Genomic DNA, 12913 nt, shown 5'->3' with positions numbered 1-12913 from the left:
CAATCTATTTTGTAGCGATCATGGGTTGGAGGTTAACATTAATAAAACTAAACTGATGGTGTTATCCAAAGGACCTATCAAAAGATGTTCCATCCACATTGACGGAGTCCCCTGAAGGAAGTTAGCTCTATAGACCACCTGGGAGTCAGGCTAACTAGTAAACTATCATGGGAAGAGCAGATCCCAAAAAGCGCCGGGTTGTTACCACACAGAGCCTCATCTATACTGCGCTTCTATCAAAGCTCCTTTACAAAAGCTGTATCCCCAGCAATAAAAATCTATATAGCTAAGTGTAAGGAAATGCCTCCTTGGCATGGTTACCCCCTGAGTTTTTGCCTTTGCTGATGCTATGTTTTGAATTGAAAGTGTGCTGAGGCATGCTAACCAGGCCCCAGCACCAGTGTTCTTTCCCTAACCTGTACTTTTGATTCCACAATTGGCACACCCTGGCATCCAGATAAGTCCCTTGTAACTGGTACCCCTGGTACCAAGGGCCCTGATGCCAGGGAAGGTCTCAAAGGGCTGCAGCATGTCTTATGCCACCCTAGAGACCCCTCACTCAGCACAGACACACTGCCTACCAGCTTGTGTGTGCTGGTGAGAACAAAATGAGTAAGTCGACATGGCACTCCCCTCAGGGTGCCATGCCAGCCTCTCACTGCCTATGCAGTATAGGTAAGACACCCCTCTAGCAGGCCTTACAGCCCTAATTCAGGGTGCACTATACCATAGGTGAGGGCACCAGTGCATGAGCACTGTGCCCCTACAGTGTCTAAGCAAAACCTTAGACATTGTAAGTGCAAGGTAGCCATAAGAGTATATGGTCGGGGAGTCTGTCTAACACGAACTCCACAGCACCATAATGGCTACACTGAAAACTGGGAAGTTTGGTATCAAACTTCTCAGCACAATAAATGCACACTGATGCCAGTGTACATTTTATTGTAAAATACACCCCAGAGGGCACCTTAGAGGTGCCCCCTGAAACCTAACCGACTATCTGTGTAGGCTGACTGGTTCCAGCAGCCTGCCACACTAGAGACATGTTGCTGGCCCCATGGGGAGAGTGCCTTTGTCACTCTGAGGCCAGTAACAAAGCCTGCACTGGGTGGAGATGCTAACACCTCCCCAGGCAGGAGCTGTAACACCTGGCGGTGAGCCTCAAAGGCTCACCCCTTTGTCACAGCACCGCAGGACACTCCAGCTTAGTGGAGATGCCCGCCCCCTCCGGCCACGGCCCCCACTTTTGGCGGCAAGGCTGGAGGAAACAAAGAAAACAACAAGGAGGAGTCACTGGCCAGTCAGGACAGCCCATAAGGTGTCCTGAGCTGAAGTGACTCTAACCTTTAGAAATCCTCCATCTTGCAGATGGAGGATTCCCCCAATAGGATTAGGGATGTGACCCCCTCCCCTTGGGAGGAGGCACAAAGAGGGTGTATTCACCCTCAGGGCTAGTAGCCATTGGCTACTAACCCCCCACACCTAAACACGCCCTTAAATTTAGTATTTAAGGGCTCCCCTGAACCTAGAAAAACAGATTCCTGCAACTTACCTGAAGAAGAAGACTGCTGAGCTGAAAAACCCCTGCAGAGGAAGAACAGAAGACACCAACTGCTTTGGCCCCAGTCCTACCGGCCTGTCTCCTGCCTTCCAAAAGAAACCTGCTCCAGCGACGCTCTCCAAGGGACCAGCGACCTCTGAATCCTCTGAGGACTGCCCTGCTTCAAGAAAGACTAGAAACTCCCGAGGACAGCGGCACTGCTCCAAAAGAACTGCAACTTTGTTTCAAGTAGCAGATTTAAAGTCCCCTGCAACTCCCCGCAAGAAGCGTGAGACTTGCAACACTGCACCCGGCAACCCCGACTCGACTGGTGGAGAAACAACGCTTCAGGGAGGACCCTCCGGCGACTCTACGACTGTGAGTAACCAAAGTTGTCCCCCCTGAGCCCCCACAGCGACGCCTGCAGAGGGAATCCCCAGGCTCCCCCTGACCGCGACTGTCTGAACTCCATTTCCCGACGGCTGGAAAAGACCCTGCACCCGCAGCCCCCAGCACCTGAAGGATCGGAACTTCTGTGCAGGAGTGACCCCCAGGAGGCCCTCTCCCTTGCCCAGGTGGTGGCTACCCCGAGGAGCCCCCCACTTGCCTGCCTGCATCGCTGAAGAGACCCCTTTGTCTCCCATAGGAAACTATTGGAAACCCGACGCGTGTTTGCACACTGCACCCGGCCGCCCCCGCGCTGCTGAGGGTGTACTTTCTGTGCTGACTTGTGTCCCCCCCGGTGCCCTACAAAACCCCCCTGGTCTGCCCTCCGAAGACGCGGGTACTTACCTGCTGGCAGACTGGAACCGGGGCACCCCCTTCTCTCCATTGAAGCCTATGTGTTTTGGGCACCTCTTTGACCTTTGCACCTGACCGGCCCTGAGCCGCTGGTGTGATAACTTTGGGGTTGCTCTGAACCCCCAACGGTGGGCTACCTTGGACCCAAAACTGAAACCTGTAAGTGACTTACATACCTGTTAAAACTAACAATAACTTACCTCCCCCAGGAACTGTGAAAATTGCACTGTGTCCACTTTTAAAACAGCTTATTGTGTTTTATGTAAAAAGTATACATGCTAAAGTAATGATTCAAAGTTCCTAGAGTACTTACCTGCAATACCTTTCAAATGAGATATTACATGTAAAATTTGAACCTGTGGTTCTTAAAATAAACTAAGAAAATATATTTTTCTATAACAAAACCTATTGGCTGGATTTGTCTCTGAGTGTGTGTACCTCATTTATTGTCTGTGTGTATGTACAACAAATGCTTAACACTACTCCCTGGATAAGCCTACTGCTCGACCACACTACCACAAAATAGAGCATTAGTATTATCTCTTTTTGCCACTGTCTTACCTCTAAGGGGAACCCTTGGACTCTGTGCATGCTATTCCTTACTTTGAAATAGCACATACAGAGCCAACTTCCTACATTGGTGGATCAGCGGTGGGGTACAAGACTTTGCATTTGCTGGACTACTCAGCCAATACCTGATCACACGACAAATTCCAAAAATTGTCATTAGAAATTGATTTTTGCAATTTGAAATTTTTCTAAATTCTTTAAAGTCCTGCTAGGGCCTTGTGTTAGTCCCTGTTAGCATTTCTTTTAGAGTTTAAAAGTTTGTGAAAAGTTTGAATTAGATTCTAGAACCAGCTTTAGATTCTTAAAAAGTATTCCAACTTTTAGAAACATAATGTCTAGTACAGATATGAATGTGGTGGAACTCGACACCACACCTTACCTCCATCTACAGATGAGAGAGCTAAGGTCACTCTGTAAGATAAAGAAAATAACAATGGGCTCCAGACCTACCAAACTTCAGCTCCAGGAGCTGTTGGCAGAGTATGAGAGAGCCAACCCCTCTGTGGATGGCAACACAGATGAAGATGATAGTGAACTGGAGGAAGATTCCCCCCTACCAGTCCTATCTAGCGAGGACAGGGCCTCTCAAGCCCTGACTCCAAAAATACTAGTCAGAGATGCTGGCTCCCTCACAGGAGGGACCAGCACCTCTGAAATCACTGAGGATAACTCCAGTGAAGAGGACATCCAGTTAGCCAGGATGGCCAAAAGATTGGCTTTGGAAAGACAGATCCTGGCCATAGAAAGGGAAAGACAAGAGATGGGCCTAGGACCCATCAATGGTGGCAGCAACATAAATAGGGTCAGAGATTCTCCTGACATGTTGAAAATCCCTAAAGGGATTGTAACTAAATATGAAGATGGTGATGACATCACCAAATGGTTCACAGCTTTTGAGAGGGCTTGTGTAACCAGAAAAGTGAACAAATCTCACTGGGGTGCTCTCCTTTGGGAAATGTTCACAGGAAAGTGTAGGGATAGACTCCTCACACTCTCTGGAAAAGATGCAGAATCTTATGACCTCATGAAGGGTACCCTGATTGAGGGCTTTGGATTCTCCACTGAGGAGTATAGGATTAGATTCAGGGGGGCTCAAAAATCCTCGAGCCAGACCTGGGTTGACTTTGTAGACTACTCAGTAAAAACACTACATGGTTGGATTCAAGGCAGTGGTGTAAGTGATTATGATGGGCTGTACAATTTATTTGTGAAAGAACACCTGTTAAGTAATTGTTTCAATGATAAACTGCATCAGCATCTGGTGGACCTAGGACCAATTTCTCCCCAAGAATTGGGAAAGAAGGCGGACCATTGGGTCAAGACTAGGGTGTCCAAAACTTCCACAGGGGGTGACCAAAAGAAAGGGGTCACAAAACGTCCCCAGGGGAAAGGTGGTGAGACAGCCAAAAACAAAAATAGTAAAGAGTCTTCTACAGGCCCCCAAAAACCTGCACAGGAGGGTGGGCCCAGAGCCTCTTCACAAAACAATTCTGGGTACAAGGGTAAAAACTTTGATCCCAAAAAGGAGTGCTGTCGTAGCTGTAGTCAGTCTGGACACCAAACTGGAGACAAGGCCTGTCCCAAGAAAGATACCACTTCTAACTCCCATCCAGCTAAAACTGGAATGGCCAGTGTCCAAGTGGGATCAACAGTGTGCCCAGAGCAAATCAGGTGTCACACTGAAGCTACATTAGTCTCTGAGGGTGGGGTGGATTTAGCCACACTGGCTGCCTGGCCCCCTAACATGCAAAAATACAGGCAGCAGCTCTTAATTAATGGGACAAGTGTAGAGGGCCTGAGTGTAGGAGGCTGGACTGGCTTGTAGTGAGTACCAAGGGGTACTTGCACCTTGCACCAGGCCCAGTTATCCCTTATTAGTGTATAGGGTGTCTAGCAGCTTAGGCTGATAGATAATGGTAGCTTAGCAGAGCAGCTTAGGCTGAACTAGGAGACGTGTGAAGCTACTACAGTACCACAAGTGTCACTTGCACAATATCATAAGAAAACACAATACACAGTTATACTAAAAATAAAGGTACTTTATTTTTATGACAATATGTCACAGTATCTCAGAGTATACCCTCAGAGTGAGGATAGCAAATATACACAAGTTATATGTACACAGTACTAAAAATATGCAGTATAGTCTTAGAAAACAGTGCAAACAATGTATAGTTACAATAGGATGCAATGGAGACACATAGGGATAGGGGCAACACAAACCATATACTCCAAAAGTGGAATGCGAACCACGAATGGATCCCAAACCTATGTGACCTTGTAGAGGGTCGCTGGGACTATTAGAAAATAGTGAGAGTTAGAAAATTAGCCCTCCCCAAGACCCTGAAAAGTGAGTGCAAAGTGCACTAAAGTTCCCCAGAAGACAAAGAAGTCGTAATAGAGGAATAATGCAGGAAAGACACAAACCAACAATGCAACAACTGTGGATTTCCAATCTAGGGTACCTGTGGAACAAGGGGACCAAGTCCAAAAGTCACAAGCAAGTCGGAGATGGGCAAATGCCCAGGAAATGCCAGCTGCGGGTGCAAAGAAGCTTCGACTGGACAGAAGAAGCAAGGGTTTCTGCAGGAACGAAAAGGGCTAGAGACTTCCCCTTTGGTGGACGGATCCCTCTCGCCTTGGAGAGTCGTGCAGAAGTGTTTTCCTGCCGAAAGGACGCCAACAAGCCTTGCTAGCTGCAAATCGTGCGGTTGGCGTTTTTGGACGCTGCTGAGGCCCAGGAGGGACCAGGAGGTCGCAAATTGGACCAGCAGAGAGAGGGGACGTCGAGCAAGACAAGGAGCCCTCTCTGAAGCAGGTAGCACCCGGAGAAGTGCCAGAAACAGGCACTACGAGGATGCGTGAAACGGTGCTCGCCGAAGTTGCACAAAGGAGTCCCACGTCGCCGGAGACCAACTTAGAAAGTCGTGCAATGCAGGTTAGAGTGCCGTGGACCCAGGCTTGGCTGTGCACAAAGGATTTCCGCCGGAAGTGCACAGGGGCCGGAGAAGTTGCAAAAGTCGGGGTTACCAACAATGCAGTCTGGAGTGGGGAGGCAAGGACTTACCTCCACCAAACTTGGACTGAAGAGTCACTGGACTGTGGCAGTCACTTGGACAGAGTTGCTGGATTCAAGGGACCTCGCTCGTCGTGCTGAGAGGAGATCCCAGGGACCGGTAATGCAGCTTTTTGGTGCCTGCGGTTGCAGGGGGAAGATTCCGTCGACCCACGGGAGATTTCTTCGGAGCTTCTGGTGCAGAGAGGAGGCAGACTACCCCCACAGCATGCACAAGCAGGAAAACAGTCGAGAAGGCGGCAGGATCAGCGTTACAGAGTTGCAGTAGTCGTCTTTGCTACTATGTTGCAGGTTTGCAGGCTTCCAGCGCGGTCAGCAGTCGATTCCTTATCAGAAGGTGAAGAGAGAGATGCAGAGGAACTCGGATGAGCTCTTGCATTCGTTATCTAAAGTTTCCCCAGAGACAGAGACCCTAAATAGCCAGAAAAGAGGGTTTGGCTACTTAGGAGAGAGGATAGGCTACTAACACCTGAAGGAGCCTATCAGAAGGAGTCTCTGACGTCACCTGGTGGCACTGGCCACTCAGAGCAGTCCAGTGTGCCAGCAGCACCTCTGTTTCCAAGATGGCAGAGGTCTGGAGCACACTGGAGGAGCTCTAGACACCTCCCAGGGGAGGTGCAGGTCAGGGGAGTGGTCACTCCCCTTTCCTTTGTCCAGTTTCGCGCCAGAGCAGGGGCTAAGGGGTCCCTGAACCGGTGTAGACTGGCTTATGCAGAACTGGGCACATCTGTGCCCAAGAAAGCATTTCCAGAGGCTGGGGGAGGCTACTCCTCCCCTGCCTTCACACCATTTTCCAAAGGGAGAGGGTGTAACACCCTCTCTCAGAGGAAGTCCTTTGTTCTGCCATCCTGGGACAAGCCTGGCTTGACCCCAGGGGGGCAGAAACCTGTCTGAGGGGTTGGCAGCAGCAGCAGCTGCAGTGAAACCCCAGGAAAGGCAGTTTGGCAGTACCAGGGTCTGTGCTACAGACCATTGGGATCATGGAATTGTCCCAATAATGCCAGGATGGCATAGAGGGGGCCATGCCATGATCTTAGACATGTTACATGGCCATATTCGGAGTTACCATTGTGAAGCTACATATAGGTAGTGACCTATATGTAGTGCACGCGTGTAATGGTGTTCCCGCACTCACAAAGTTCAGGGAATTGGCTCTGAACAATGTGGGGGCACCTTGGCTAGTGCCAGGGTGCCCTCACACTTAGTAACTTTGCACCTAACCTTTACCAGGTAAAGGTTAGACATATAGGTGACTTATAAGTTACCTAAGTGCAGTGTAAAATGGCTGTGAAATAACGTGGACGTTATTTCACTCAGGCTGCAGTGGCAGGCCTGTGTAAGAATTGTCAGAGCTCCCTATGGGTGGCAAAAGAAATGCTGCAGCCCATAGGGATCTCCTGGAACCCCAATACCCTGGGTACCTCAGTACCATATACTAGGGAATTATAAGGGTGTTCCAGAAAGCCAATGTAAATTGGTAAAATTGGTCCCTAGCCTGTTAGTGACAATTTAGAAAGAAATGAGAGAGCATAACCACTGAGGTTCTGATTAGCAGAGCCTCAGTGAGACAGTTAGTCACAACACAGGTAACACATTCAGGCACACTTATGAGCACTGGGGCCCTGGAGAACAGGGTCCCAGTGACACATACAACTAAAACAACATATATACAGTGAAAAATGGGGGTAACATGCCAGGCAAGATGGTACTTTCCTACACTGAGGGATACAGGTGCCAGTGTCACCATGGTGACAGAGAAACTGGTTTCCCCTGGCCAATACCTAACTGGACAAACCTATCCAGTCACCAACGCTGACAATCAAACTAAAGTACATCCCATGGCAATGGTAACTTTAGAGTGGGGAGGGGTCAATGGCCTGAAACAGGTGGTGGTCTCCTCAAATATCCCAGTAGACTGTTTGCTTGGAAACGACCTGGAATCCTCAGCATGGGCTGAGGTAGAACTGAAAACCCATGCAGCCATGCTGGGTATCCCTGAACTGGTGTGTGTCAAGACAAGGGCACAGTGCAAGGCACAGGGTGAAAAAGTAGAGCTGGAGTCTGGAAGAATGGCCCAGCCTACCAAGAGAAAAGGAAAGTCAGCTGGGAAACCAGCTGCAACACAACACCAAAAAGAGAACCTCTCTTCTCAGGAAGAAGTTCTGCCCTCTGAGGGAACTGAGCCTATGGAGCTGGAACCTTATCAGGTTGAGCTCTTGGGCCCAGGGGGACCCTCAAGGGAAGAGTTGTGTAAGGGACAAGAAACCTGTCCCTCTCTTGAAGGCCTTAGGCAGCAAGCTGCTGAAGAGTCCAAAGGCAAGAAAAATGGAACACATAGGGTCTATTGGGAAGATGGACTCCTGTACACTGAGGCAAGAGATCCCAAACCTGGTGCCACTAGGAGAGTGGTAGTGCCTCATGGTTTCAGAGAGTTTATTCTGACCTTAGCCCATGATATTCCCCTTGCTGGGCATTTGGGACAAACCAAGACGTGGGAGAGGTTAGTCAACCACTTCTACTGGCCCAATATGTCCCAGAAGGTTAAGGAGTTTTGCCTCTCCTGCCCCACCTGTCAAGCCAGTGGTAAGACAGGTGGGCATCCAAAGGCCCCCCTCATTCCACTTCCAGTGGTGGGGGTCCCCTTTGAAAGAGTGGGTGTGGACATAGTTGGTCCACTAGAACCTCCCACAGCCTCAGGAAATATGTACATCCTAGTAGTAGTGGATCATGCTACTAGGTATCCTGAAGCTATTCCCCTTAGGTCGACTACTGCCCCTGCAGTAGCCAAGGCCCTCATTGGTATCTTTACCAGAGTGGGCTTTCCTAAGGAGGTGGTGTCTGACAGAGGTACCAACTTCATGTCAGCATACCTAAAACACATGTGGAATGAGTGTGGAGTGACTTATAAGTTCACTACACCATATCATCCACAAACTAATGGCCTTTTTGAGAGATTCAACAAGACATTAAAGGGCATGATCATGGGGCTCCCAGAAAAACTCAAAAGGAGATGGGATGTCCTCCTGCCATGTCTGCTTTTCGCTTACAGAGAGGTGCCTCAGAAGGGAGTAGGGTTCTCACCCTTTGAACTTCTGTTTGGCCACCCTGTAAGGGGACCACTTGCTCTTGTTAAAGAAGGCTGGGAGAGACCTCTTCATGAGCCTAAACAAGACATAGTGGACTATGTACTTGGCCTTCGCTCAAGGATGGCAGAGTACATGGAAAAGGCAAGTAAAAACCTTGAGGCCAGCCAACAACTCCAGAAGTTGTGGTATGACCAAAAGGCTGCACTGGTTGAATTTCAACCAGGGCAGAAAGTCTGGGTTCTGGAGCCTGTGGCTCCCAGGGCACTTCAGGACAAATGGAGTGGCCCTTACCCAGTACTAGAGAGGAAGAGTCAGGTCACCTACCTGGTGGACCTGGGCACAAGCAGGAGCCCCAAGAGGGTGATCCATGTGAACCGCCTTAAGCTCTTCCATGACAGGGCTGATGTAAATCTGTTGATGGTGACAGATGAGGACCAGGAAGCTGAGAGTGAGCCTATCCCTGATCTCCTCTCATCAGACCCTAAAGATGGCTCAGTAGATGGAGTGATCTATTCAGACACCCTCTCTAGCCAACAGCAATCTGACTGTAGGAAGGTCCTACAACAGTTTGCTGAACTCTTTTCCCTAACCCCTGGTCAGACACACCTGTGTACCCATGATGTGGACACAGGAGACAGCATGCCTGTCAAAAACAAAATATTTAGACAGTCTGATCAAGTTAAGGAAAGCATCAAGGTGGAAGTCCACAAGATGCTGGAATTGGGAGTAATAGAGCATTCTGACAGCCCCTGGGCTAGCCCAGTGGTCTTAGTCCCCAAACCTCACACCAAAGATGGAAAGAGAGAGATGAGGTTTTGTGTGGACTACAGAGGTCTCATCTCTGTCACCAAGACAGATGCCCATCCCATTCCTAGAGCTGATGAGCTAATAGACAAATTAGGGGCTGCCAAATTCTTAAGTACCTTTGACTTAACAGCAGGGTACTGGCAAATCAAAATGGCCCCTGGAGCAAAAGAAAAGACAGCAGTCTCCACACCTGATGGGCATTATCAGTTCACTGTTATGCCCTTTGGTTTAAAGAATGCCCCTGCCACCTTCCAAAGGTTGGTGAATCAAGTCCTTGCTGGGTTGGAATCCTTTAGTGCAGCTTATCTTGATGATATTGCTGTCTTTAGTTCCACCTGGCAGGATCACCTGGTCCACCTGAAGAAGGTTTTGAAGGCTCTGCAATCTGCAGGCCTCTCTATCAAGGCATCCAAATGCCAGATAGGGCAGGGAACTGTGGTTTACTTGGGACACCTTGTAGGTGGAGGCCAAGTTCAGCCACTCCAGCCTAAGATCCAGACTATTCTGGACTGGGCAGCTCCAAAAACCCAGACTCAAGTCAGGGCATTCCTTGGCTTGACTGGGTACTATAGGAGGTTTGTGAAGGGATATGGATCAATAGTGACAGCCCTCACAGAATTGACCTCCAAGAAAATGCCCAAGAAAGTAAACTGGACTGTAGAATGCCAACAGGCCTTTGACACTCTGAAGCAAGCTATGTGCACAGCACCAGTTCTAAAAGCTCCAGATTACTCCAAGCAATTCATTGTGCAAACAGATGCCTCTGAACATGGGATAGGGGCAGTTTTGTCCCAAACAAATGATGATGGCCTTGACCAGCCTGTTGCTTTCATTAGCAGGAGGTTACTCCCCAGGGAGCAGCGTTGGAGTGCCATTGAGAGGGAGGCCTTTGCTGTGGTTTGGTCCCTGAAAAAGCTGAGACCATACCTCTTTGGTACTCACTTCCTAGTTCAAACTGACCACAGACCTCTCAGATGGCTGATGCAAATGAAAGGTGAAAATCCAAAACTGTTGAGGTGGTCCATCTCCCTACAGGGAATGGACTTTATAGTGGAACACAGACCTGGGACTGCCCATGCCAATGCAGATGGCCTTTCCAGGTTCTTCCACTTAGAAAATGAAGACTCTCTTGGGAAAGGTTAGTCTCATCCTCTTTCGTTTGGGGGGGGGGGTTGTGTAAGGAAATGCCTCCTTGGCATGGTTACCCCCTGACTTTTTGCCTTTGCTGATGCTATGTTTTGAATTGAAAGTGTGCTGAGGCCTGCTAACCAGGCCCCAGCACCAGTGTTCTTTCCCTAACCTGTACTTTTGATTCCACAATTGGCACACCCTGGCATCCAGATAAGTCCCTGGTAACTGGTACCCCTGGTACCAAGGGCCCTGATGCCAGGGAAGGTCTCAAAGGGCTGCAGCATGTCTTATGCCACCCTAGAGACCCCTCACTCAGCACAGACACACTGCCTACCAGCTTGTGTGTCCTGGTGAGAACAAAATGAGTAAGTCGACATGGCACTCCCCTCAGGGTGCCATGCCAGCCTCTCACTGCCTATGCAGTATAGGTAAGACACCCCTCTAGCAGGCCTTACAGCCCTAAGGCAGGGTGCACTATACCATAGGTGAGGGCACCAGTGCATGAGCACTGTGCCCCTACAGTGTCTAAGCAAAACCTTAGACATTGTAAGTGCAGGGTAGCCATAAGAGTATATGGTCTGGGAGTCTGTCAAACACGAACTCCACAGCACCATAATGGCTACACTGAAAACTGGGAAGTTTGGTATCAAACTTCTCAGCACAATAAATGCACACTGATGCCAGTGTACATTTTATTGTAAAATACACCCCAGAGGGCACCTTAGAGGTGCCCCCTGAAACCTAACCGACTATCTGTGTAGGCTGACTGGTTCCAGCAGCCTGCCACACTAGAGACATGTTGCTGGCCCCATGGTGAGAGTGCCTTTGTCACTCTGAGGCCAGTAACAAAGCCTGCACTGGGTGGAGATGCTAATACCTCCCCCAGGCAGGAGCTGTAACACCTGGCGGTGAGCCTCAAAGGCTCACCCCTTTGTCACAGCACCGCAGGACACTCCAGCTTAGTGGAGTTGCCCGCCCCCTCCGGCCACGGCCCCCACTTTTGGCGGCAAGGCTGGAGGAAACAAAGAAAACAACAAGGAGGAGTCACTGGCCAGTCAGGACAGCCCATAAGGTGTCCTGAGCTGAAGTGACTCTAACCTTTAGAAATCCTCCATCTTGCAGATGGAGGATTCCCCCAATAGGATTAGGGATGTGACCCCCTCCCCTTGGGAGGAGGCACAAAGAGGGTGTATTCATCCTCAGGGCTAGTAGCCATTGGCTACTAACCCCCCAGACCTAAACACGCCCTTAAATTTAGTATTTAAGGGCTCCCCTGAACCTAGAAAAACAGATTCCTGCAACTTACCTGAAGAAGAAGACTGCTGAGCTGAAAAACCCCTGCAGAGGAAGAACAGAAGACACCAACTGCTTTGGCCCCAGTCCTACCGGCCTGTCTCCTGCCTTCCAAAAGAAACCTGCTCCAGCAACGCTCTCCAAGGGACCAGCGACCTCTGAATCCTCTGAGGACTGCCCTGCTTCAAGAAAGACTAGAAACTCCCGAGGACAGCGGCACTGCTCCAAAAGAACTGCAACTTTGTTTCAAGTAGCAGATTTAAAGACCCCTGCAACTCCCCGCAAGAAGCGTGAGACTTGCAACACTGCACCCGGCGACCCCGACTCGACTGGTGGAGAAACAACGCTTCAGGGAGGACCCTCCGGCGACTCTACGACTGTGAGTAACCAAAGTTGTCCCCCCTGAACCCCCACAGCGACGCCTGCAGAGGGAATCCCCAGGCTCCCCCTGACCGCGAATGTCTGAACTCCATTTCCCGACGGCTGGAAAAGACCCTGCACCCGCAGCCCCCAGCACCTGAAGGATCGGAACTTCTGTGCAGGAGTGACCCCCAGGAGGCCCTCTCCCTTGCCCAGGTGGTGGCTACCCCGAGGAGCCCCCCCTTGCCT

At 49.9% G+C, this 12913-nt stretch overlaps 1 protein-coding gene across 1 annotated transcript in view; it reads right to left on the bottom strand.

Moving 5' to 3' along the window:
- LOC138295308 (uncharacterized) overlaps window positions 1-12913 on the bottom strand; it is a 124723-nt gene that overhangs the window by 32238 nt on the left and 79572 nt on the right. The gene's annotated exons all lie outside the window — the stretch shown is intronic.

The sequence above is a fragment of the Pleurodeles waltl genome, chromosome 5, assembly GCF_031143425.1.
Source record: "Pleurodeles waltl isolate 20211129_DDA chromosome 5, aPleWal1.hap1.20221129, whole genome shotgun sequence".
NCBI classification, from domain to species: domain Eukaryota; kingdom Metazoa; phylum Chordata; class Amphibia; order Caudata; family Salamandridae; genus Pleurodeles; species Pleurodeles waltl.
The sequence above is the reverse complement of the archived record's forward strand: the minus strand, read 5'-3'. Positions and strand labels throughout refer to the sequence as shown.